We start from the raw sequence: 26,546 nt of genomic DNA, 5'->3' as shown, positions 1-26,546 counted from the left end.
TCCACTAAAGTCTCTTCTCCCTGAACACCATCAAGTTACAAGCAAACCCACATCACATCCTTTTTTTTACTCCTGTTTCCTTGTAATTACACTGGGTTTCAAAAACCTGTCAACAGTTCTGTCACTTTTATCAGTTGCTTAAGCTGCGCGCACACACACACACACACACACGTGTGTACACAGACGTGCACACACACCATGCAGGCACGCTCAAGTGCACGCACGCACACACACGTGTGTACACAGACGTGCACACACACCATGCAGGCACGCTCAAGTGCACGCACACGCACACACGTGTGTACACAGACGTGCACACACACCATGCAGGCACGCTCATGTGCACGCACACGCACACACGTGTGTACACAGACGTGCACACACACCATGCAGGCACGCTCAAGTGCACGCACACACACACGTGTGTACACAGACGTGCACACACACCATGCAGGCACACTCAAGTGCACGCGCACACACACACGTGCACATGATGCATAGACATGCACACACTTTAGGTGGTGGCAGCAGTAGAATTCATCCTTTTAGTATCACTGTAACTTCCAAGGTAGATCAGGGTAGTAATTTCACTTGGTATGCTGCCATTCTTGTCTCACTTAGGAGATTTTCATTGAGTTACATGTGTTAAATATGTGTTGTTTATTTGCCTGTTCAGCATGGAAGCTTATCTGGGCTTAGAAGCTATACTACAAGAGAGTATTATATTATATTCTGTCTCAAAGAGGAGGAAAGAACAAGTGTTCTAGGGGTGAAAGGCTTGGGTGCTAGTGTTGGATTCTTCACCGAGTAGCTGTATGACTGTGGCCAAGACACATAATTTCTTGCAAGTCCTTTTATTATTTTTCTATAAAATGAGAACAATAATAGCACCAATCTCTTCAGTGTCATTTCAAGGATCAAATCAAATGAGAAAGTACAGAGAAATATATCAATCAAAGATGCTACAGATGAAATTGAACAAGAGTTTAAAGATAAAATGATAAGGCAACAGAACTGAGATTAAATGAGAGATTTTAGGTGCAAAGAAACAAGTCAAGAAGTAAAGCAACACAATTATGGAATAATACATAATTAATGTGCAGGAAGAAAATACATTGCATTCAAATTATTTATAACCATTTGGCATCAATAAAGCTGAAGAAGTGCTCTTTCTGTAACTCAGAAATATCATCACCTAGAAATACACACTCTAGAGGAATATTTGAACACACGTACAAGATAAGCTCTACTAAAATTTTTATAATAATATTGGTCATTGTAAGATAAAAATTTACAATAAGCCAGAAGTAACTATTGACAGGGAAATGAATGAATATGTCCATACCAGGAATACTATTTAACAGTAAGAAAGAACCAAAGGTCCATGTGTTAACATAAATTAATTTCACAAACAGAATTTTAGGGGGAAAAAAGCAGACTGCTGAAGAATATATAGCATGATTTCTTTTATAAAAAAAGGTTGAATGTATTCAAAAGTAAGCTATATTGATTAGGATATACTAAGTTATATTTTTAAACTTTTTTATGCTAAACACAAAACTTAAGATGTTGGTAACTTTTGAGAGTGAAGGGAGGGCATGGAATCAGGGAAAGGCAAATAGGAATTTTAGATTGCTCTAGTTCTTGGGGGTTGCAGGGATATATATGCTCATTTGGTTAGTATTCATCATACCTTACATTTACACTCACCTCTTCTTTTGAATGCATGAAATATTTTATAATAGTAAGTTTAAAGTTATGCTAATAACAGAGAAGTCTGAGATAATCATAATGAATGCAGATTAAGTAAGGCAAACTGATTTCTGCAATCAGAAAGAAACTAATAGACATGGAAGACAGATCAAAACAAAGTAGCAATAAAGGAAATTATGTCCCATAAGTATAGGAAAATAGAATGCAAAAAAAAAAACAATGAAAATAAAAGAAAATCCCCCTGAAATAAAAAACAATTCTGTTAACAGAAAAAATACACAGTGTCACAGGAAAATTTCATACAGTAATAGTAACATGGAAATACATTCTGCTCAAGATCTTGGATTTAAAGAAAAAAGAATGATTTCCTTGGGCACTTAGGCAGAAAAATAAATCACCTTAAAAGTGAAAGAAAATCAGGTTGGCATTAGACTCCTGTCACATGAATTTTTAAGAAATTTTTACAAAATTAAAAGAAAAAAAATATGACCAAAAGAAGATTAAATCCAGAGAAAATGATATTCACATTTCCAACATGAAAGAACTCAGGGTATATGGCATGCACAAGCCCTTCTTCAAAAAATGCTTTGTCAGAAAGAAAAAAAGAAATTCACCTAATTGAGAGATGAATTAAATAAAGAATTCAATCATAAGGAGCTATAATAAGAAGATGCATTGTTAGAAATGAGTCCATTTAATTATGGAACAAATACTAAAAAATTACATGAATTTTAGTTCTATTTCAGTGAGAATTATATTACACCTTGACAGTATAAAAACAATATGTAACTAACAAAAAAGGAAGGAAGAATATGAGAGTGTTGATGACTTCATTTTTTTGCATTTTTTTTCACAAGAAGTAAATCTTTGTCATGAGGTTAAAAAAAGAACTATTCTAATTTCTTACTGTTTTCCGCAACTTTAAAGGAATCCTTCAGGAAGTAATTTCTCTCTGGTTTAAGAAACACTTAAAGGTAAGCAATTTCTCTTCTTCTATTTCAGTTTCTTTTCCTTCTGTTAAATTTAATAAAATGGGATTAAACTGAATTTTATTTAAAATATTTTTTTTTTACTTAAAATACTACAGGTCATATCATCTGTTTTCCTAGAAGTATTTCTCTCTCGTCATTCTTCTCTTTGTATATTCTGTTCACCTAATATTAATGATGATTATTATGGGTGGCTTAAAATTCTCTTCTTTGTTAAGTTTTCGAATTGCATATAATTCTTTGTGATAAGATACTATTTTTATAAAAACAACAAAGTGATTTTTCTGTAAGGTATTAGTAAAAGCTAATTGTTAGGAATCTAAGTAAATACATTTCTTTTATAAAAAGATTTTATTTATTTATTTATTTGATTTATTTATTTATTTTAGAGAGAGAGAGCAAGAGAGACCAAGAGCACATGAGCAGAGGGAGGAGCAGAGGGAGAGGGAGAGAGAATCTCAGGCAGACTCCATGCTGAGTGTGGAGCCCAACACAGGGCTCGATCTCACAACCTTGAGATCTGACCTGAGCTGAAACCAAGAGTCGAACTCTTAACTGACTGAGCCACCCAGGTGTCCCTTAAGCAAATATACTTCTGAGATTCCACAGAAATACAGGAAATGATGTATATCAGAAAGAAATCTTAACTGCATATACATTTAAAAAAAGCTGGCAAGGGAGGAGAAAGTTTGAGGGAATTCTAGAAGAAGAAAGAGATTGGGTTGGACTGAATTTGGGGAAAATGGAACATATTATTCTACACCCCTAAATATCAGAGCTAAAAGATTTTCTGTAAGGGAGGTTGGGAGAAAAATCCAAATTTTGAATCTGTAAATGCCAAGAACAGCCGCAGCCCACAGGACCATCATGTGGGCTAGAATGCTCCTCTTCCTCCCATCTTAAGTATATGGTCTCTGTGAGGTTGACATCACTGGGTCTCATCCGCAGCTGAAGTTCTTACTACTGCTTCTTGTGACATATCTTTGTAGAGATCCTAGTGTGGGTTTTGAAGCCAGAAAGAGAAACAGAGGCAAGTTTGGGTTAACTTTGGATTCTAATTTCAGACTCTGAGGGGAGAACACTGAGGCAGCACCACCCAAAGTTCCATTCCTGAGGATAAAGCTCTTATTTTGACAGTAGTGCAGGTCCCTAGGCTACCAATGAGCTCCACATCCACATATTCACCCAGGGAAGCTCACCTGCCAACATCTCTTCCCATCAGGCAATAGCTTTGGTCTGCTCTCCTTCTTAAGGGAGAGGCCTATTGGGAACTCACACTAATGATCTGGACTACACAACCTAGTTCTTCATTCTCAACTAAGAACCAGTAAACAAGGACCTCTAGATACTGGAGGAAAATAAATAGCATGAAAGAGAAAGTTGGAGATTAACAAGTAGAATGAATGACTCCAAGAAGAAAGACGGTAACTATTTTTTTTAATTGCTAACTTTAGAGAGGAGAGATTTTATAGCCATAAAATAAGAACAGGCTGCTATAAAATTAAGAATATGATCGCTAGAAAATAATTCAACTGGTGAGTTGACAAAGCTTAAGACCAAGAAAGTGATCTGTAAGATAAATTTGAGGAAATCTGAGAATGTAGAGCAAACTCAAAGAGACAGAAGCCATACAAGGATAGTCGACTTGATATGGACATAATAGTTGAGTAAAAATAGAAAAAAAATCCCAGAACTCAAGAAAGATATTAGTCTTCATATTGAAAGAGCCTACTATGAAGCAGAGTGGATAATTTAAAAAGTTAATCCATGAAGGGAGAAGATATTTGCAAATGATATATCTGATAAGGGGTTAGTATCCAAAATATATAAAGAACTTACACAACTCAACACTAAAAAAATCAAATAATCCACTTAAAACGTGGGCAGAAGACATGAACAGACATTTCTCCAAAGAAGACATCCAGGTGGCCAACAAACACATGAAAAGATGCTCAGCATCATTCATCATCAAGGAAATACAAATCAAAACCACAATGCGATATCACCTCACACCTGTCAGAACGGCTAAAATCAAAAACTCAAGAAACATCAAGGGTTGGCAAAGATGTGGAGAAAAAGGAACCCTCATGCAGTGGTGGTGGAAATGCCAACTGATGCAGCCTCTGTGGAAGACAGTATGGAGGTTCCTCAAAAGTTAAAAATAGAACTAACCTATGATTCAGTGATCACACTACTGGGTATTTACCCAGAGAATATAAAAACACTAATTCAAAAAGAGATATGCACCCCTATGTTTATTGCAGCATTATTTACAATTGCCAAAATATGGAAGCAACCCAAGTGTCCATCAACAAATGAGATGGTGTGTGTGTGTGCGTGTGTATGATTTATATAATATATATAATATATTTTATATATATAATGAAATATTACTTAGCCATAAAAAGAATTAAATCTTGCCATCTGCAACAACATGGATGGATTTAGAGGATATAAACTCTAAGTGAAATAAGTCAGTCAGAGAAAGACAAATACTATAGGATTTCACTCATATGTGGAATTTAAGAAACAAAACAAAGAAACAAAGAAAAAAGAGACAAACCAAAAACAGACTCTTAACTACAGAGAACAAAGTGATGGTTTTTTTTAGAGGGGAGGTGAGTGGCGGGGATGGTGAAATAAGATGATAGGGACGAAGAGTACACTTATCACGATGAGCACTAAAGAATGGACAGAACTGTTGAATCACTATATTATACACCTGAAACTAATATAACACTGTACATTAATTATACTGGAATTTTAAAAAAAGTTAATCCACATCAAGATACATCATGGCAAAATTTGACAAACCTAGGAGTAAAAAGAAAGATCCCCAAAACTTTCAAAGCTAAAAAAAAATCACCTCACATGAACAAGAATCATTCTGATACCAGAATTCTTATCAGCAACATAAGACATTAGTAGATAATGAAGCAAGTTCTGAGGGAAAGTGACTTTGAGGTTAGAATTTTATACCTAGCCCCAAATCCAAAAAGTGTGACAGAACAGAAAACGTTTTCAGACACAAAAAGCCTCAAAAGTTTTAAAATTATCACAAATGAAAGAAAACAAGGGATCAGTCAAGAGAAAGAAATATAAGAGAAAGGATAATAGAGATAAAAGAACAACATCAACTAGAGGAAGGAAGAAATCTCAACAGAAATAAGAAGTTTGTATTTTAGGGACACCTAGGTGGCTCAGTCGGTTAAGCGTCTGCCTTCAGCTCAGGTCATGATCCAAGGGTCCTGGGATCAAGTCCCACATCAGGCTCCCTGCTCTGCCCTTCCCCCTATTCATGCTCACTTGCTCACTCTCTCTCTCTCTCCCCCCCCCAAAATAAATAAAATCTTTAAGAAAAAGAAGTTTGTATTTTATACATAGAACATTCTTCTTGCAGTAGCAAGAGTTCAGTGATACAGGATTACATTTTCTTTTCTTTGGGTCCAACGAAACTACTTAGTTCCATAGGGAAAGACATGTATATGGTCATTATATTTAATATGCTTTTCTGGAGGGTTAAAATTATCAGAAGCAACCTACAAACATTAAAGACTCAGTGAAGTAGTCTAAATCTTGACAATCTAGAAAGAATATACTAAAGAAAACTGGAGTTTCACCAGAAGAGGAAATTTCCTCTTCAATTATACTTCAACAGTATCTCCAAAGTAGGTAATTAAGGAAAGAGAAATATGACATAACTTTATGATATAAAGTTATCACGGTAATCAGCTAAAGAACTAAAAAAAAAGAAAAGAAACAAAACAAAAAAACCCCAGAAACTCAGAGTAATTAACACTGAGAAATGTGAGCGGGCATGAGTGGGGTGGATGGGAGATGGTTACTTTTTTTAAGACCCTCCTATAATACAGTTTGATTCCCCTTCCTTGTGTACAGGTATTACTTTAAATTACAAAAAAAAAAAAATCAGCGAGCAGTCGTGCAAACAGCAGGATACCTAATTAATCTTTCTTTTAGTCTCTCCTTTCAGACCCCTTTCCTTAATGGGCAATTCTGAACATCTGTTGGAACATTTAAAAAAGCAATATAAACCTTACTGTTAAAAAAGTCAATGATTTTAGTTTACTTAAACAGAATACTTAAGCTAAAGTTCTTGGCTAACTACTAGTTCTGAAGCCATCAATTTATCAATCAGAAAACTGAGTCCTAGGGGAGGTCAGTGTGCAACCCAAGGACAGGTCGCAAGGGATCGAAAGACTTGGAAGAAAGCAATTTTATTTATCAGTGTGTTTTAAACCAGGGTAGCTCATAACTCTTACCAGAGGCGATAGCATTGTGTCTTGGCTCTCCTCTAAGAAGGGCCTGAAGAGGAAGTACCCGTGGTTGCTGTCTCTCTCCCTCCCTTTGTGCACACCTGCCTTCTGCCTATGATCAAGGAGAACGCTGAGCAGTGCATAAGCCCTCTCTTGGGCCACTGGTGCCTAATTATCAGCGTGCATAAACCAGGGCCCTCCGAAATCTGCTGCCAAGAAAGAGTAAACGGGCCCCGGGAGGAACCAGCTAGAGTTGGGAGTGCAAAAAACAAACAAACAAACAAAATACAAAAAAACACCTTTGCAAAGGAGACCTAGTTGGCAGGAAAATTAGGCCAACACACAGAGTAAGAAAGGCAGAGAATGACCAGCAAGGGAGAAAGATGCAGAAGGAAGGGGAGAGAGAGAGAGGCAAGGAAAAGAACTTTTTTCTTTTTGTTTTTCCTTCAGATGACTTCAGGGCCGAGTCTGAGGAGTCCAGGAGCATCTCTGTACCGAGCGAGTATGTATACCCCTATATAACTGCAGAGTCTCTAAAGGTGACAGAAGTCACATGAAGTTTTTATGAGGGAAATATTGCCAATCCTGTAGTTTGGATGCCAGTTAAAAAAAAACAAAACAAAACACCACACTGGCAACTTTAATACACTTAGTGGTTTCCCTCTGATGTTCCAGAATGCTCAATAACTGGGGAAGAAGAACATCACGGAGGCAGCCAAGCTGTCTGGGCTTGGAAAGGATGCTTTGACCAAACTAGAAAGTAAGCACTAAAAAATGTCTATAGAAGCAATTCAGAGTTGTCTGTGTATGTGTTGGGGGAAGGGGCGCACCTTTGTCCTTCCTATTAGCCAGCTTATCTACCCTCTACTGGAAGGTAAGTTTTCCCTTGTAGGCTGTAAATATCTGACAGCAGGTGTCATGTCCCCTTTGCTCATCTAGCAGAGGATCTGGTGCATAGAAAGCATCCAAGAGGGACGCCTGGGTGGCTCAGTCAGTTAAGCGGCTGCCTTAGGCCCGGGTCATGATCCCAGGGTCCTGGCATCGAGTCCCACATCGGGCTCCTTGCTCAGCTCAGCAGGGAGCCTGCTTCTCCCTCTCTCTCCCTCTGCTTGTGCTCTCTCTGTAAAATAAATAAAATCTTAAAAAAAAAAAAAAGGATTGGTTAATTACCTCACCAAAGGTGCTATGGGAGCCTTGGCTTCAATTTTTAATCTTAGTTTGGAAAGTGATCACCAACACACTAGGACAGCTCAAAAAGGAGAGATCATTCTTTGCCCTCCCTAATCTCTGGTAGTGGGTAAATGGCGGGTATGTGGGTAAAAGGAATTTGGGTGGTATTCTTTCTGTCTCTCTAAATGCTGGCATCTCTAGGACTAAGGACTCCCCTCTAGGACTACCCTCAGGACAGGGTAACTTAGGTATGTCAGGAAAATTTTTCCAAATTATGAGCCCATAAAATGGACAAAAAGGTTACAGAGTGCCCCATCCAGCATGCCTTCCTTGCAGGTTATGTTTGCCTTTCGGTGTCTTAGAGTTATTTACAACTCTGTAAGTAAAACCGATGATCATGTGGGGGTAATTCCTTTATCCTCAGAAACAGAAAGGAGTTGTGTCTGGTGGTATGTAATTGATCACTGCCCTTTGGACAGATGAGTCCTGTGTCTGTCTGCAAATCCTTTTCAGCATTCCTCACTGCCTGTATGCATGTAGTTCTCTGAATTCCCCGTTGGACAGGCTTAACATCTTATGAGCTTACCCATTCATAAGCTAAGTAAAATATTGGACACATGTTCATTTAATATTTGTAGGAAAGTCGTACACACTTAAAAAAATGATCTTGGGACACCTGGGTGGCTCAGTTGGTTGAGCATCTGACCTCTTGATTTTAGCTCAGATCATGATCTCAGGGGCATGGGATCAGCCCCATGTCAGATTCCACGCTCGGTGGGGAATCTGCTTGAGATTCTCTCTCCCTCTGCCCCTTCCCTTCCCATGCTTGCACTCTCAATCTCTCTCTCTCAAAATAAACCTTTAAAAAATAAAAATTTTAAAAATGATCTTATTTTAACATACCATTTTTCACTTTATTTCTGGGACATTTATTCTGTCCCCTCTTCCTGACTTTCTTCCTCCTTCTTCCTTCTCTTCTGATGGCATATAGTGCAGTAGTTAAGAGACAACAAACCTGAGTTCAAGTCTCTACTTACCTACTTTCAAGCAATCTCAGGCAAGTACCTAATTGGAGCCCCAGTTTCCATATCTGTAGAATAGGGACAGCATTAGCACTGACTTGAGAGGTTGCTCTGAGGCTTAACAATGAACGCCTATAAAGTGCTTATGCATTGCTTGGCAAACAGCAAGTGCACAATGCTGCTAGCTATTATTCCTCCTTTTCCTGTGCTGGGTGCCAGGCTATTTATTAGTGATTAGTTTCCAGCTGAAGTGGGAGTGTGCATGGAGACAGCTAATCAGGTCACCGGCAGTAATTCCTTGACTAGAGGTTTCACTGTCTACTCTTCCCCCAGAAAGGCCCAAATAAGTTACATTTTGTGTGGCAACTATGCTAGTTGTCTACCCAGCATCCATTTTTGCTTTTTACCTAGTAAGATGCCTCTACTACCCGAGGCAACAATGTACTAAGGAGCACCTATTTGCCAGCCTCTCTGGCAGCCAAGCGTGGCTAACTGACTAAGACCTGGCCGAGGAGATGTAAACACAAATTGTTCAGAGGTCCTTCCAGGAAGTTTCCCTAAAAAGGGGGAAAGAATGAGGGAAAGACTTTTTTTTTTTTTTTTTTTAATGCTTGAGGGAAAGACATTTTTGATCCCTCCCTTTATTCCTCTTATGACCAAGACACGGATTTGGTGGCTGAAGTTGCAGCAGCTATCCTGACATTGAAGTGACTTTGAGGTTCGGAGCCACATGCCCGACTAGTGTAGCCGAAAGATGCCAGGAGCCTGGGGCACTACAGATCGTGGGGGGCTGTGACCTTGCCTTAGGCTCCCCTCCATCAGGCTCCCTTCACACGGGATAAGAAAAAAAAAAGCTCTTGTGGTGTAAGCCAGTGTTAGTTTGGGCTTTCTGTTACATGCAGATGGACCAAGAGATAAATGCTGGAGTGCTGGAGGTCTTGTTCAGACCAAGGGGCCTCTCAGCCATGATAGTCCGAACAGAGCCGCATGGTTTAAGGACTCAGATCAATTTCTACCCTTTTGCTTCCTACAGTCGGGGTACTTGTGGGCTCCGATGGAGCACGCAGAAGTGGAGGGCCGATAGGAAAGAGTGAAGACACTCCTCCTCCACCTACCCCTCCTCCTCTTACACAAATGCATCAGTTTCCCCACTGAGGAATTTTTCCCATCCCTAAGCAGTCATCAGGGTGTAGAGGTCTGTGGCCTCCAGCATAATTATGGGCTTTAGAATGCTAAATATTAGTATATTAATAAAAGCTAACTTTTCATTTGCTTCCTCTGGGCAGACATATCAACAGTATGTAGTTTTTATGATTATATAACTATAGTTTTAGTTAGGGTGTATGATTATATATTTATATAATTATATTTTAGTGGCTTTGCTTTTGGTAAAAATCAACATATCATACATCTTTACCTCCCACAAGGTGTGTTTTATTTATTATCACACATCTATTCCACAGCTCTGTGACAGAGGCATTATTATTTCTACTTTATAGATAAGAAAAAGCGAAATTCAAATTGACTTAAGTCTATTAAGAGTACTCTGCTTTAAAAAAAAGATTTATTTATTTTAGAGAGAGAGTGCGAGAGTGAGCAACTGTGGGGGAGCGGCAGAGGGAGAGGAAGAGAGAGAATCTCAAGTAGGCCGACACGGGGCTTGATCCCATGACCCCGAGATCAGGACCTGAGCTGAAACCAAGAGTTGGACCCTCAACCGACTGAGCCACCCAGGGACCCTGAGTACTCTGCTTTTTTACAGCAACTGGTCATGAAAGAAACTCTTATGTTTTTAATAGCAAAAGTGATTTTAAAATTGACACCAAAGGACTATGTGAAGTTAGAGCCTTCAGTATATATACATGACTGACAGATTACATGCTTGACTTAGCTGATGGAGACGTTATAAAGAAGAATATGAGCAAACTAGTTATAGGCCAAAACAAAGTGGGGAGCTTGGTTGAAAAAAAATCTACATGGCTATAAAAGAATTCAGACCAAACAACATTTTGACAATTTAAATAGGAAGGGATGAAGGTTACTTGGATTTTATTTTCCACCAAATGTTATGTGGGCATAAAACTGTCTCAGACTTTACCAAACCTCAAATGTTTCCACCTTTGCAAGTGACTCCTCCTCAAAGGTGAAGTTCAGATAATTAGCCTAACCTTGGCTTGAAGAACCACCAGTGACTGGGGAAGAAAGACCCGATGTGCAGCCCACTCCACAGAGCTTTGAGGAGACAGCAGATGAGTATGTGGAGCTGCTCATTTGTACTAAGGGCTGATAAAATGCACAGGTCACAGAAATGTAGCCCAGGCATTCAGAATTTCCTTTTCTCTAGGTCCTTCTTAAGAAGAAGAGTATCCAATCTAAGAAAGCTGCTCATGAAAAAAATCCACATTTCTGAAAGGTCAAGCAAGCAGTGTTATGAATCACCGGGGATATTCATGACAACCGAACACAGGTTTTTGTTCTAAAGAAAACCATTAGCTTACACAGAACTCTATACGAAATGAAATGTAATTAAGGATTTATAGAATAAACACTTTGGGGGCTCTACTAAGAAACTAGGGCTGAATAAAAGCACACTTATTCTAGTCTTTAAAAATCACAGACTCTTAAGAATCTGGGTCTTGATCAGTGTGTACCTCCTTCTTCTCTGCCTCCTTGTTACAGGGATTATTCAGGGATTATATACGACTAGAGGTTTCAGAACTTCTTCCAAATCCCATTCCTTCTTGCTTCAGATAAATATCCAGTCACGATTTGGGTACAGTGACCCAGATCACTCTACACTTACAAAGCATCTTTCTTCCAAGACAGTCCCAAACTACACATTGTCTCAGTTAAGCTTGCCAAAGAAAATTTCATCCCCAGCCAGTTGGTGCCTTAACCAATTCGTTACCCCTCCAAGTGTTTCGGCAAGCTCCTTCAGCAAGTGACCTACTAATTTATTCTTGGAAGACCCTTCATCTGTTTCTGTCAGTCATCAAGGTCCTCAGTCCTCTACTAAGAAGCCCCGAGGCTACAGGTGAGGTCCAGGAATGATTTTCACTGTGTGTATTTCGTTCTCTCAATTTCAATTTTATGCCCAAGATTTCACAAACACGGTGTGACGTAATACGAAGTATACGTATTTGGTCTCTGGCCGACAGTTCCTGACACAGAGCTCCTAAATCCCTTGGAATTTCCCGGGAAGGGTGGAGGTGATAGGATCATCTTCTGTTCTCGTGAGAGGAGCCTTAGTGGGCTCCTGGTGAGCTTCAGGATGGGGGCTGGTCACCAGAAACATCCAGCACTGATCAGAAGCTTGGGACTTTCAGCCCTAGCCTTTATCCTTGGAGGGGGAGGAGCTGCAGACTGAGTTAATAAACGATCAAGCCTACATGGTGAAGTCACCATAAAAAATCCCTAAACTGCAGGGTTCACAGAGCTTCTGCGTTGGTGAATGCATCCATGTGCTGGGAAGGTAGTGCATCCCAACTTCACAGGGGCAGAAGGTCCTAGGCTTGGGACCCTTCCCTTGGCTGTTCAACTGTGTTCTTTATAATATCCATTATGATAAACTGATAAATGTAAGTAGATATTTCCCTAAGTTTTTGAACTGTTCTAGCAAATTATCAAAATGGAGTGAGTTTGTGGGAACCTCTGACTTAGGAGCCAATATGGACACAATATAGTACCCAGGGGACCCATCCCTCGCAAATGGTGTCTGACGCGAGGGTGGTCTTGTGGGACTGAGCCCTTAAATCTACGGAACTGACATGGATTCTAGGTAGTTGGTGTCAAAATTAAATTATATGACCCCAGTTGGAAAACTGGTTGGTGTAGAGAACAAACTCCTCACATTTGGTGTCCGAAGTACTGTTAGAAAAGTTTTCCTTTTCACTCATGCACAGTGATGATGAAGTCTTCAGCTTACGGGTGGAGACAGTTTTGCTGAGCCATTCAGGTAATTTCTCAGTATTAAGAAATAGAGTTGACCTCATGTGTCCCTTGTTTCATAGAATTACTTGTAAAACAGGCTCAGGGGTTTAAGTTCGGTTTGAGACAAGGCAATTTAGAAGATACAGATTATTTTCGGGTTCCTGGACCCAATTCTGATGTTGTGTGTGTGGAGGGGCTTCTCACCCAGCAACAAGCAATTCTCCAGGGTGTCTGAGAATTCACCTCAATTCTGACACCACTCGGAGACAGCATCAGATTCCACCGGTTAAGGGTTCAGTCCTACAACACTGCCCGACTCCCTTCAGATGCCAGAGGCAAGGCCAGGTCGTCACCTGTGCTTCTGACTGAGAGGCTACAGATCGGAGGTTCCCACGGCCCCCTCCTCGGTTCGATTAATTTGCTAGTAGCTCCCAGCACCCAGGGAAACATTTCATTTACTAGGCCACTGGTTTATTATAAAAGATGATAACTCGGGAACAGCTAACTGGAAGACATGCATTAGGCAAGGTCCGGGGAAAGGGTACAGGGCTTCCATGCTCTCTCTAGGCACACCCGCTCTCTCCAATCTCCCTGTGGCCACCAACCTGGAAGCTCTCTGAACCCTGTCCTTTTGGGTTTTTATGGAGGCTTCACTACAGAGGCATGGCTGATTTAAATCTTCAGGCATTGGCAACTGAACTCCATCTCCAGCCCCTCTCCCCTCCCCCAAGGTCAGGGTTGGGACTGAAATTTCCAATCTTCTAATCACATGGTTGGCTCCTGGCAACCAGCCGAGGCAGCCAGCCCCACTCCTTCCCAAAAGTCACCTCATTAACATAAAAAAGACAACTTTATAGGAAACTCCAAGGGTTTGAAGAGGAGCTCTGTGCCAGAAACCGGACGAAGACCAAATATATATCTTATTATATACATCTTCACAATATCACACAGATACTGGCACTGAGGTTCAAGAGAGCAATTAAAGAAGGGGCGGTCAGAAACTAGAGGGATCATGTTTAGCCTGGAGACAGAAGACCCAGGATCTACTGCTTTATGAAACGTGATGGATAAAGTGAAAGCCCAGAAGGGAACCTCAACGATCAGTGATAGTTCAACAACCTCATTGTACAAAAGAGGGAACTGAGACCCAGAAAAGTGACATGACTTGTCGATTTCAAGAAACCAGCAAGCAACCCAATCAAGGCTGGATGCCAAACTCACTGTCCCGCATGCAAGTAGTTTTCATTCCAGCCCCTGGACTCCCACATGGAGATGGTCCTCACTTTGGTTGCAAGAAGAGGAAGATCTGAGTTGCTGCATCGGTTGGGATCCAGACCCTGCCTCATAAATTTGCTGCATGACAACTGCACATTGTTTCCTTGTCCTTGCTTGATGAGGAAACATCCAGCCACCTTTTCCATCATTAGCTGCTACTCAGACCAGCTGAGGAATTCTCCTGCTGATTTATTAGTCTCAACTGGGCTGTGTTCCACGTAATTTTCAAGCAAAGGAGAGAAAAGATTTCCATCAGCTAGGAAGTGGTGTGAAGCACAGAGGTTAAAACAACATCTCCCCTGAATAATACATTTAAAGAGTCACCCAAAGCATGTTATTTAATCTGGCACCTAGATTTAAAGATTGCCAGATGGCCCACCCAGGCCTCGGAGGAAGAAATACCACATTGCTCTTCCCTTCTTTTTCCTGCCTCGCAGTGATAATATCACAACTGAGTAGAGAACCACAGAACTGAAGCATTCAAATGCCAATAACTAAAGGTAAGCTGCTCAGGCTGAATGTGCTCTCTCTACCTGGAGACAGAACAGCATTTGTGTATGTAAAACCACATTCCCTGAGCATTCCTCAGAAAGCAAGAAACCTCAGGAAGAAACCAATAAAGAGGAGGGTTTCAAATTCCTCCCAGGCCAACCTTTTGGGACCCAACTAGGCGAATGGCATGATAAAGTGCAATCTACCAAAGGGACAATCTCTCAAATGCAGATGGACTTTGAATTCCAGCCCTGGTGTCACTCTGAATTGTCCGTGCCTTACGTTCAGTTTAATCGGTTCAGATCAGAGACTGGGTGTCCAGCACAGAATGCTCTGCTGTACGTTGCACTGTATATAAGGTGATGCCATTATCAACAGGACTAAGCAGAGTCCCCATCCGCAATTGGTTAGTGAAGGAGATAAACATACACACAGCCAAAAATCAGAGCTAATGCTGATGATGGGCTTCTTTGTGCCATGCCCTGTCTTAAGTGCCTTACATATATTAATTCATTCGAACACACATCCCTAGAAGGTAGGCAACATTATTTATTCTATTTTACTAATTCAGAAACTGAAACTAGGTAATTTGCCAAGAGTCACTGTTACGGGTTGGATGTGTCTCTCCAAAATTCATAGAAGTTGCTCAGAATGTGACCTTATTTGGAAACAGAGTCATTGCAGATGCAACCTGTCAGGGTGAAGTCATAGTGGAGTAGAGGGGGCCCCTAATCCAGTGTGACTGTTCTCCTCTTCTCCCAAAAAGGAGAACATTTGGGTACAGGCGTGCACACAGAGAGAGGACCGTGTGAAGATGAAGCAGAGGTCGGGGTGATGCAGGTGATGCAAAAGAAGCCAAGGGACAGCAAAGATTCCAGCAAACCACCACCAGACACTCAGAGAGAGGCTGCCACAGACTCTTGGTCACAGCCCTCAGCAGGGACCAGCCCTGCCACCCTTGATCTCAGACTTCTAGCCTCCAGAACAGGGAAGCAAGGAGTTGTGTTGAAGCCACATGGTTTGTGGTACTTGGTTATAGCAAGCCTAGCAAACTGATACAGGCATCAAACCAGTAACCACTGGGGTCAGAGTTCAAACCCAAGCAGCCTGGCATCACAGTCTACGTTCCTAACCACTCCCTACACTTTGTATACTACTTAAGGCACTGAGCTAAATACCGTATTCTTCCCTATATAAGGCAGAACGAGAGACACATGAAGGGACATATAAACCAAGTGAGTTCAAAGACAACTCATTCAAAACATACACTGGATCAGCATTTGCTGATATCTTCCATCTGTGGGGACTCAAAAAGTGCAAAGATGTGTCTCTATTCTCATGAGACTTGATAACCCAGTTGGATCTCTGAACAGTTATATTAAAAATGTACTGAGTTGGATAGGCTTTACATCAGAAGTGACATGTTAGTAAAGTCTGGAAGGTCATGTGGGAGCTGCCAGGTCAATACTGGGGCAGAAGGAGATTTTGAGCAGAGAAAGCAATGTGTATAATGTCACAAAATCATGAATTAGAAATGGCAAAGCAAGGAAGAGAAAGCCCAGATTTTGAATAAATCATGTAAGGGTGGGTTAAAGCCCATTGTGTCTCAGGTCCCAATGGCACAGATTTATAGAGAGCCATGGGCTGGAGTGTGCTAACTCTGGTGTTGGCCCAGACTACCCTCCTGTCACCATTTTGATTTATTGTTCCTCATTTGTATCCTCAGACTCTCATGATAACTGACTCCTCAGATCTAAACCTCAGTTTCTGATGACCAATTCAAGTCTGCCAAGCTTTTCACCACCTGTTTCAAGGGCTTCTTGGCTTTGTCTCTTGGCTTTTTGGGGGGAGATCACTTAGTTCCTCTCTCTGGCTCCACCCATCTGGCAACTGGGGACCTGGGCCAGCCAAGCCTGCCCTGGATTCAGCAGTTAAGGGAGGGGAAGAGGCCAGGCCAGCAGTCAGGATAAGGGGAGGAAGAGGAGTTGTTATGGGCTAATTGTGTCCACCCAAAATTCATATGATGGAGTCCTAACCCCCAGTACCTCAGAATGTGCTATATTTGGAGATAGGGTCTTTAAACTACCTACAATGAAGTCATTAGAGTGGGCCCTAATCCGGTATGACCGGTGTCCTTGAAGAAGAGTGGAGGACAAAGACCCACACAGAAAAAAGGCCATGTGAAGACAGAGGGAAAAGATAGCCATCTACAAGGCGAGAGGAGAACCTCAGAAGAAACCAACCTTGTGGACACCTTCATCTCGGACGTCTAGCTTCCAGCACTGTGTAAAAATAAACTCCTACTGTGTCAACCACCCAGTGTGTGGTACTTTGTTACGAGCCCTAGCAAAATGCTACACAGGTGGGAAAGGAAAAGGAAAGAACATTTGTCCGTGAATCCTCACCTCCTCTGAGGCAGCTCTGCTTCCTGGAATGGAGTCAAGATGGAGACGGGGCCTTTCTGGATGCCAGTTACGGGATAAGGGCCCCAGCCAAGTAAGGCTCTGGGAAGCGGGAGGCTCACAAAGCAGTGGATCCCCTATCACTGTCTCCCACTCTTGCTATAGAGACTGAATCAGATTCACCTTCAGCACGGTTGTCATGATAAGGTTAAGTGTGATTCCAGACATCGCCCCCTCCACACACACACACATACTCCTCTTCTCAAAAGCTGTCATCTAACTGAAGTTAGAGTTCAAGGCCCAACATGCAATGCTGGTCTAGAGGGTGAAATTCATTAGCCCAAGAGTAACCCGACTGATCAATCAACACGGGACAGTGACAAGTATTTCTCTTCCCTGTTTTGACTGGAACAGCAAGTGATGCTGGGTGCTGGAGGCAGAAGCAGCGTGCTCAACAGAGACGGATGCAGAGTGTGTGTGTGTGCGCACCAGGAGGTGACTACAGGAAAGATGCCTGGGCAAGAGCAGTTAGATTTTTTTTAAAAAAATCTGCTTAGTATTGGCCTCATTTACCTTCAACAGGGTCTTTTGGGAAGTATTTTGGTTGCACTCACACATGCGCGCTGCTGGGCTTCCAAGGATTTATGTAGATTTCTTTTGTGACTTCATTATAAAGGCGCTTCTTTCCCAAGGGATCCATTCATCAAGGTATCACGGCAGTGAGCTTCCTGCCTTTGGCCTCGCCGAGGAAGCCCTTTCAAAGGAACTGTGCACAGCTGCAACGCAGAGCATGCTGCCTCGAGCACATGAATTAAATTAAACACCACCCAGTAAGCATGAGAAACAGGCTGTCAAGGCATCAGGAGGAAAAGTGAAAAATTCAGTCAATTTGCTCTGATCCTTCCTTGACATCATCTGCATATTTGGAGCTACTGGGATGTGGTTGGAGTGAAGCATTAATTCAAGAGAGGGGTTGTGTCTTATTCTTCCAGAATATCCCCTACCACCGCGCGGGGGACACAGGAGCATGCAGAAAATGCATCTTGCCCAACTCTTGACATTATCATCATATAGATGTCTTGCAGGTGCAATCTCATTCCCAAGTAACAAGCACCACTTCTGGGTTTAATACTAAACTGTTTTTGTCACTGACTTACTCAACTGGCTGCTAACCTCCTGCCTATTTATTGCAACTTTACTTTCACCTAAGTAAGCATGGGGGACAATGCTCGCCTGCCACCAGCATTCATTTACCCCAGTAAATAATGGAGCTTTTTACTCAACTCAGAAGGAATAATAACAGCAATTAGCATTTGGACAATGCTTTCCAATTTACAGAAGACTTTCACAAGCTTTATCTTAGAGAGAGTGAGGCGGGTATGTGTGTGGCCCCTGGCTTGAGTTCACCTGCGCAGGACCACCCCCTCTGTCTGGGAAATTCTTACTCCCCTCTTCTGATCCTGTGATGTTCTAAGGCAGCCGAGTGCAGCCAGCCTCCCCAGCCCCAGCCACAGAAGTTGGCATAGGAACCAGGTCCAGGCAATCAGAGCACTCCATTCATCTGAGAGTGATGATCAGAACAGGCAGCTAGACTCATCAAATACTTCCCTAAGAATTTTTTTCAGCGTAGACCTAGAGATTACTTGTTTTCTGAGTCTTGGGTCAGAAAAGATGTTATTCAGGAGCTTCCAGTTGTCTTCCCCTGACATGAAGATGGACTGTCTAGAGTAAGAGAAGGAACCCCACATAGAAGGAAGCAAAGCTCCAGTGGAGAAGCAGGTGGAGGAGACGGAGAGAGGGAGAGAGAGACAGAGAGGGAGAGAGAGAAACAGAGACAGAGACAGAGAGAATGGGAGAGAGAGAGAGACAGAGAGGAAGAACCTTATCTGCGTCACTAGCTACTCTGGAGGCCCGATTATATTACTCAGAGGCCCTCTGGACTGCCTGATTATATGGGCCAATAAATACATTCTCTTTTCTCTTAAGCCAATGTGACTTATCCTTCTGTGATTTCAAACAAAAAGCCTGACCAACAGATTTTACAAAATTAGACTGATTTTTGAAGATGAAAAACCAATCTGTTTTCATATTGTTCACAAATACTCTCTTCCCTTCTCCTTGGTAAAATCATACTTTTCTGCCCCATTCACATCAGCCTTGGTCATGTGACTTGTTTTAGTCAATAAAAAAGCCATAACCATGAACATGTATGTGAGCAAAAATATAAACTTTTGTTGCTATTAGCCTGAGATGTTAGTCTTTTGTTACTTTAGCAGAACCTTGGTAAAAAATTTCACTTATCCTGAGATATATATATGATATGATATATGACATATATATAGAGAGAAAGACAAACCTATATTAATTAAGTGCTGCAACAGTTCAAATATTAAGTTTGTCGGATTCCAAATTCTACAGTTCTTATTTACACTGTTCCAGGTTGGTTCTAGCAAACCTAATCTCTCCAAGTTTTCCAGAGCATCTCTCTTTGTGTTTTTTAAAATTTTTTTCCAGAGCATCTCTCCAAAATAAAAACCGTATAATCAAAAAACAAAACAAAACAAAAAAACATGCTCTCAAACGGTAGCCAGTACCAGCATGACTGACATAAACACTGACAATGATTAATAATAAGAGCAGCTAATATTAATGCTCACTAACACACATCATACACCAGCAAGTTATTAGAGACACATCTTTTAAGTAATAAGTTCACATGGGGCTACAGGATTTCATCAATGTGGATAATTTTATATATTTAGAAAAGGGCCTTACAGTATTTTGTAAGAACATGGGGATGTCCCTGAAAATCCTTACAGCAATGAGCCTCTACCCGTTATTTCACAGCAGAGTATATAGAAGATCTACTCCATGTATAGATGAGTCATGGAGTTTTCTTGTTAAAGGCAAGAGTTGTCATTTGCTGAAATTTTCTGTGATGACAAGTAGTTGTCAGAATTATGCTCCTGGCAGACATTTTTGAAAAAATAAACAAGTTGCCCTTCTAAAATAATATAAAGGAAATTTTTGGGATAGAACTATATCACTTAAATTTTCTGATTTTGATCACTGTTGTGTGGTTAAATTCCTTTGTTCTTAGGAAATATACACTAAAGGGTCTGCAGGTGGGAGGAAGAGAAAAATGTAAATAATTAATGAATCTTCTTAAAATCATCTTGAAGTCTTTGAATGATTTTTTTCAGATTTTCTATACATTTGAAATAAAAACAGTTTTAAAAAGATGGCTGTTCACAATGAATGAAGAGGGAGCCAGTTTTGAGAAGAAACTCGTACTATGGAAAGAACATTTTGAAAGTGGTTGTTGGGGGATATTTCATTGTTAGCTGATTTTGTTTCAGAAAATCATAAAAAGTCTCATAGCTCCCCAAGTTGTAAAGACTGGGGAACGTAATTTTCTCTTACGTTCAAAGATCTTCCAAAATAAGAATTTTAATAATTTGAAATCTGTTTCTTAAAAATGTAAAATTGTAGCACCCTCTGATTAGTTTGTAAGACCTTCTGATTGACATCAGAGAAATGTATTAACTGAATTTCAAGTGTGCTGCATAATGGGCTGAAAAATGAATACTGTGATTCATTTAGTTCCACTCATTTTGCCTTTCTTCCATTTGAATTTACATATTTCTGCATGTTTTCTACCCAGTGGCAAGAGCCCTCATAAAAAAGTATCAAAATAAATTTAACATAGAACCAGACTTTTAAATCATATTCTTACCAAATATTAAATCAGTATTTTAAATCACATTAACTCTATAGGTTTTTGGTGTCATTAGTTAGGTATACACACTTAAAAATCAGGTGGATTTTCACTGGACTCTACCTCTGAAATTAATAATACACTATGTTAATTAATTGAATTTAAATAAATTGAAATTTTAAAAAAGTCACACGGATTTTCATCTTTATCTCGTCTTTTCCTTCCTTTCAATCATTTTATTTCTGGTTCTTATATCTATAAAAGTGAACAGGTGTCTACTTTTGCTTTTAAACAGCATGTTCAGGGGCACCTGGGTGGCTCAGTCAGTTAAGCATCCTACTCTTGATTTCAGCTCAGGTCATGATCTCAGGCTCGTGAGACTGAGCCCCATATCGGGCTCTGCACTCAGCTGTGGGGGGGGAGAGTCTGCTGGAGATTCTCTCTCTCCCTCTCCCTCCCCGCTCACGTTTGCACTCTCTCTCTCAAAAAATAAAACAAATAAAACAAAAAACATGTTCAGGGCATATTTGTTGAATAACTTACATGTAATGTAACATACTCACCTTAAGTGTGCAGTTTAATGTGTTTTAATAAATATATATACCCATGTAACGAAACTAGCACCACAATCAAGATACGGAAAATATTCACCTCCCCCAAAATTGCCTTCATGCCTGTTTACAGTCAATCCTGACCCCGCTTCACCCCCTCACCGCTGATGTGCTATCACTACTGATTAGTTTTGCCTATTTTAGAACTTCACATGAATAGATTAATATGCTTTTCTGTGTCTGGCTTCTTTTACTCGGCACAGTATTTTTGAGACTAGTCCATACTGTGCTGTGGAAAAATAGTTCATTCATTTACATTGCTCAATAGTATTTCACTGTTTAGATAGACTACAATTTGTCTTTTCATCTGTTGAGGGACATTTGGGTTGCTTCCAGGTTTCTGTGTACAAATCTCTGTGTAAACACATATTTTCATTTCCCTTAGGTAAACGCCAAGGAGTGAAACTGCTGGGTCCTAGGGGCAGTACATGTGTAACTTTAAGAGAAATCGCCCGATGGTTTTTGAAAGTTCTTGTGTCATTTTCCATTTCTGCACACAGTGGGTCCCACTGGCTTTATTGTCAGGCTTTGGAATTTTAGCTATTGGTACGTGCATGGTGGTATCTCATCATTTTAACTTTGGAGTATGTTTATAATGCACGTAATATGTTAATATGGTCGTACATACGAAGTTCTCAAAATAAATCACTACGCATCTGTTGACAGGAGAGCTGAGAATGTATGCCAGTCATGAGACACCAACAGAACTTTGCAGACACATTATACAGAGCAATGACCAGGCTCCTGCCTTGAGCACCGGTCACTTCAACCCCGAAGCAGTTGCTTTTTTTAAATAACACGGGAGAGGTGTTGAGGTTTTCAATGTTCTACTGTGAAAACGAGTTTAGGGAGGAGAGACAACCCTTTCCTGCTTTCCGTTCTAAGTTTGGCACCTGTTAGCAGAGGCTGCTTGTCCGCTGGGGCAGAGGACAGACCGTGGTTTTGCTCTGGTCTTGCCTCCCCTGTGGTGCTCACTTTGGTTTCACTCCTGACTGAAGTTCATTTGCACAGAGGGTAACCCTAAAGAAAAACAAGTTTCCCTTCCAGCACTGCCCCAGGGGGTGGCTGGGTCCCAACAGTTTCTTGGGCACTTTACTTGCCATTCACACTCAAGTTGAGGGACACTCATCTGTCATTTCACGGCTTGCTGACAGAAAAACATCAGTGCAAATACCAAGGAACCTCAGCAGTCAGCCCGTCTCCGGCAGGTCTGATGCCCCATAATACGCGCAGTGTGACAGTTTAATCAGAGAATCGTGCGGTCCTATTGCTTCTGCCTGGGAGGAGCAGACTTTCTTCTTTTCAAGAAAGCTCTCTTCAGCTAGCTATTAGGTTGTTGAATGGGGGACTCACAAAAGAAACGTTGGCTCCTTGTGGTCTTTCAGATCATTAAAAAGTTACCCAGGTGGCCAAACCAGTTATCATTTCCTCAGCTACAGTAGATGAAAAGAGCAAGACTGGACAGCAATCTGAGGCTACACGACGGCCAAACCGTCAGCCCAGAGCAGAGGAGGATTCATCAGTCCTGCGAAAAATAAGGAGTCACAGTGATTACTTAGCATTGTGCGGGGAAGCCAACCTGTTGATCTGACTGCGTATTTTGCTCTTCAGACGTTGGCCTGGCCTCCAAGAGTGTCACACAGCCAACAGGGATCATGGTTTTGTTTGTTTGTTTGTTTGTTTTCCTCTCTTGTGGCACATCGCACAGGGTGAAACTCTCTGAGCTGCCTGGAACTGGCTGGAAAAAGCACAGTTGGGGTTGGGGGTCGGGAGGGGGAGGATGTGAGCGAGAAGCGAATTCAGTGCTAGGGCTGAAGGGAGTTCTAAGACATCAAAACCTTTTTAGGAATGATAAGTAATCAACCATCGGAATGCTTTTTAGTTTCACTCCCCGGGAGGGCTCAAATGATGCCTTTCTTATTTGGACGAATTTAAATTACAGTCTGTCCCACCTTCCCTGCTCAGCTTGCCAAGAAAATGTGCGGCCTAATCACAACTCCCCGAAAACGTGTAGCGGCCATGCAGAAAAATGCTTTAGGTGGACAAGCATGCTGCTTCTCTCCTCTGACATCAGGAATCAAACGGAGCCTCACACAGGGGCCAACAACAGCAGCACACAACAGGGTCTGCTTCGGGGTAAAGGAAGGAACGAGGCGGCAAGGGGCCAGGAGTTAAGACCTTGGCTTAAAGAAAGTATATTTCTGACACTGCAAAGTGAGCTCAGGAGTTGTTTGAATTGCGGTTTAAATATCGAGATGACCGAAGTGCCGGTGTGAGCAGTGAGCCTAACTTTCCACGGCCGAGGAAGGACAGCTGTGGATTTAGGCAAACATCTTCTCCAGCCCCTCCTCTGTAAATTGAGGAAACTGGACATCAATTTCAAGAGTTCTTTTTGGCCTCCAGACCATTACTCAAATAAAAGTTGATCCAGAAGCCCAATAAGTGAAACAGATGAAACTGGTGTTGCTCTCCTAAGCACCAGAGAAATGCAGATCAAAACCACAGTGAGAGATGACCTCACACCTGTTAGAAGGGCTATTTCCAAAAAACAGCAAAAAGACAAGTGTTGGTGAGGCTATTTCTCCATAGAGAAACTGGAACCCTTACACACTGTTGGTGGGAATGTGGACGACGCAGCTACTATGGGAAACTGTGTAGTTCCCACACAACATTAAAATAGAATTACCATATGATCTATTAACCTCACTTCTGAGTATGTATCCTAAAGATGTTAAATTGGCCTCTTGAAGAGATAGTTGCACCCTCACTGCAGCTTTATTTTTTTTTTAAATGTGTATTTTTTTTTTTTTTAAGATTTTATTTATTTATTTGAGAGCGAGAATGAGAGAGAGACAGAGAGAGCATGAGAGGGGGAGGGTCAGAGGGAGAAGCAGAATCCCCGCCGAGCAGGGAGCCCGATGCGGGACTCGATCCCGGGACTCCAGGATCATGACCCGAGCCGAAGGCAGTCGCTTAACCAACTGAGCCACCCAGGCGCCCCTGCAGCTTTATTCACAAAAGCCAAGATGTGGAAATAATCCAAATGTCCACCAACACATGAATGAAGAAAATATGGTCTATACACATACAATGGAATGTTATTTGGCCTTAAAAAAAAGAAGGAAATCCTGCCGTTGGCAACAACTAATAGGGATGAACCTTGAGGGCATTATGCTAAATGAAATAAGCCAATCACAGAAAGACAAACAATGCATGATGCCATTTATATGAAGTATCTAAAATAGTCCAACTTATAGAAGCTGAGAATAGAATTGTGGTTGCCAGGGGCCAGGAAAGGGGGAAATGAAGAATTGTTCTTTAACGGATGTAAAGTTTGTGCTACGCAGGACTCAGCTGGAAGAGCATATGACTCTTGATCTTGGGGTTGTGGGTTCAAGCTCCACATTGGGTGTGTAGATTAGTTAAATAAACTTAAAAAAATAAAGTTTGTGTTACGAAAAATGAGTACATTCTAGAAACATATCACCTATAATTAGCAATGTGGTACTGTATATTTTAAAATATGTTAAAAGAGTACATCTCATGTTAAGTGTTCATATAAAAAAAAAACCCCACAAACACAAGCATGCAAATAAAAACAGAACACAGGGAAATATTTAGAGGTGATGGACATGCTTAGTACCTTGACTACAGTGATGGACATATGTATATGTCCAAACTTTTCAAGATGTATACATTAATTATGTTGCAATTTTAAAATATCAGTTATACCTCAGGGTGCCTGGGTGGCTCAGTCGTTAAGCGTCTGCCTTCGGCTCAGGTCATGATCTCGGGGTCCTGGGATTGAGCCCCGCATCGGGCTCCCGGCTCTGTGGGAAGCCTGCTTCTCCCTCTCCCACTCCCCCTGCTTGTGTTCCCTCTCTCGCTATGTCTCTATCTGTCAAATAAATAAATAAAATCTTTTAAAAAACTAAATAAATATCAGTTATACCTCAATCAATCAAAAAAAGGGGGGGTGAGGTGTAAAGGAAGCTAAAATGCTAACTTGAAAATATATCTGTACTCCCCTGTTCACAGCAGCATTGTTTACAATAGCCAAGACATGGAAACAATCTAAGTGTCCATCAATGGATGAGTGGATAAAGGAGTTGTGGCACACACACACACACACACACACACACTGGAATATTATACAGCCACAAAAATGAGGGAATCCTACCATTTGTGACGACATGAAAGGATTATGCTAAGTGAAATAAGTCAGACAGAGAAAGACAAATACTGTATGATCTTACTTATGTGTGGAGTCCCAAAGAAATAAAGACAACACAACCACAACTAAAAATCCCACCAAACTCACAGAAAAAAGAGATCAGATTTGTGGTTACCAGTGGTGGAGGTGGGGAGACGGGGAAATGGAGGAAAGAGGTCAGAGGGTACACACGTCCACTTAGAAGTAAGTACTGGAGATGTAATACCGACCGTGCAGACTACGGCTAACGCCGTTGTACGATGCAGAAGAGTTAAGAGACCAGATCCTAAGAATTTTCACCACTAGGAAAAATTTCTTCTTTTCTTTTTATTGTATCTGTATGAGTTGACAGATGTTAACTAAACCCACTGTGGTCATCATTTCACAAAATTCGTAAGTGAAACTACCATGCTGCATACCTGAAACTTACACAGTGACGAATGTTAGTTATTTCTCAATACAACTGGGAAAATAAGGAAATTGAGGTTAAACATAAAAGCAAACTTTTTAAAAGTAAAAAAAAAAGAAATTGAAGTCAATCCAGTTGTTTTTAACCGAGTCTTAGTGATGTGCACACTACATTTAGTATCAGGCTTCCAGCCTTTCTGGCTATTTACTAAAGTGGATGTAATAAAATTTATCCATCATAAAAGGGGGTGTTGCTGCCACTGCAGGGAGCTTGGGGCAGGTAGACTCCGGCTGCTATGCCTGCTCCCTTACTTCTCCAACTCAGACCC

At 41.1% G+C, this 26,546-nt stretch overlaps 1 protein-coding gene across 2 annotated transcripts in view; it reads right to left on the bottom strand.

Annotated features, from left to right (window-relative positions):
* Positions 1-26,546, bottom strand: part of LOC102732378 (histone-arginine methyltransferase CARM1-like) — a 218,199-nt gene that overhangs the window by 45,476 nt on the left and 146,177 nt on the right. The window lies entirely within an intron of this gene.

This window comes from Leptonychotes weddellii, chromosome 14 (assembly GCF_054177405.1).
Source record: "Leptonychotes weddellii isolate Sample4059 chromosome 14, ASM5417740v2, whole genome shotgun sequence".
Classification (NCBI taxonomy): Eukaryota; Metazoa; Chordata; class Mammalia; order Carnivora; family Phocidae; genus Leptonychotes; species Leptonychotes weddellii.
Note: the sequence above shows the minus strand (reverse complement) of the source record. Positions and strands in the feature narration are given on the sequence as shown.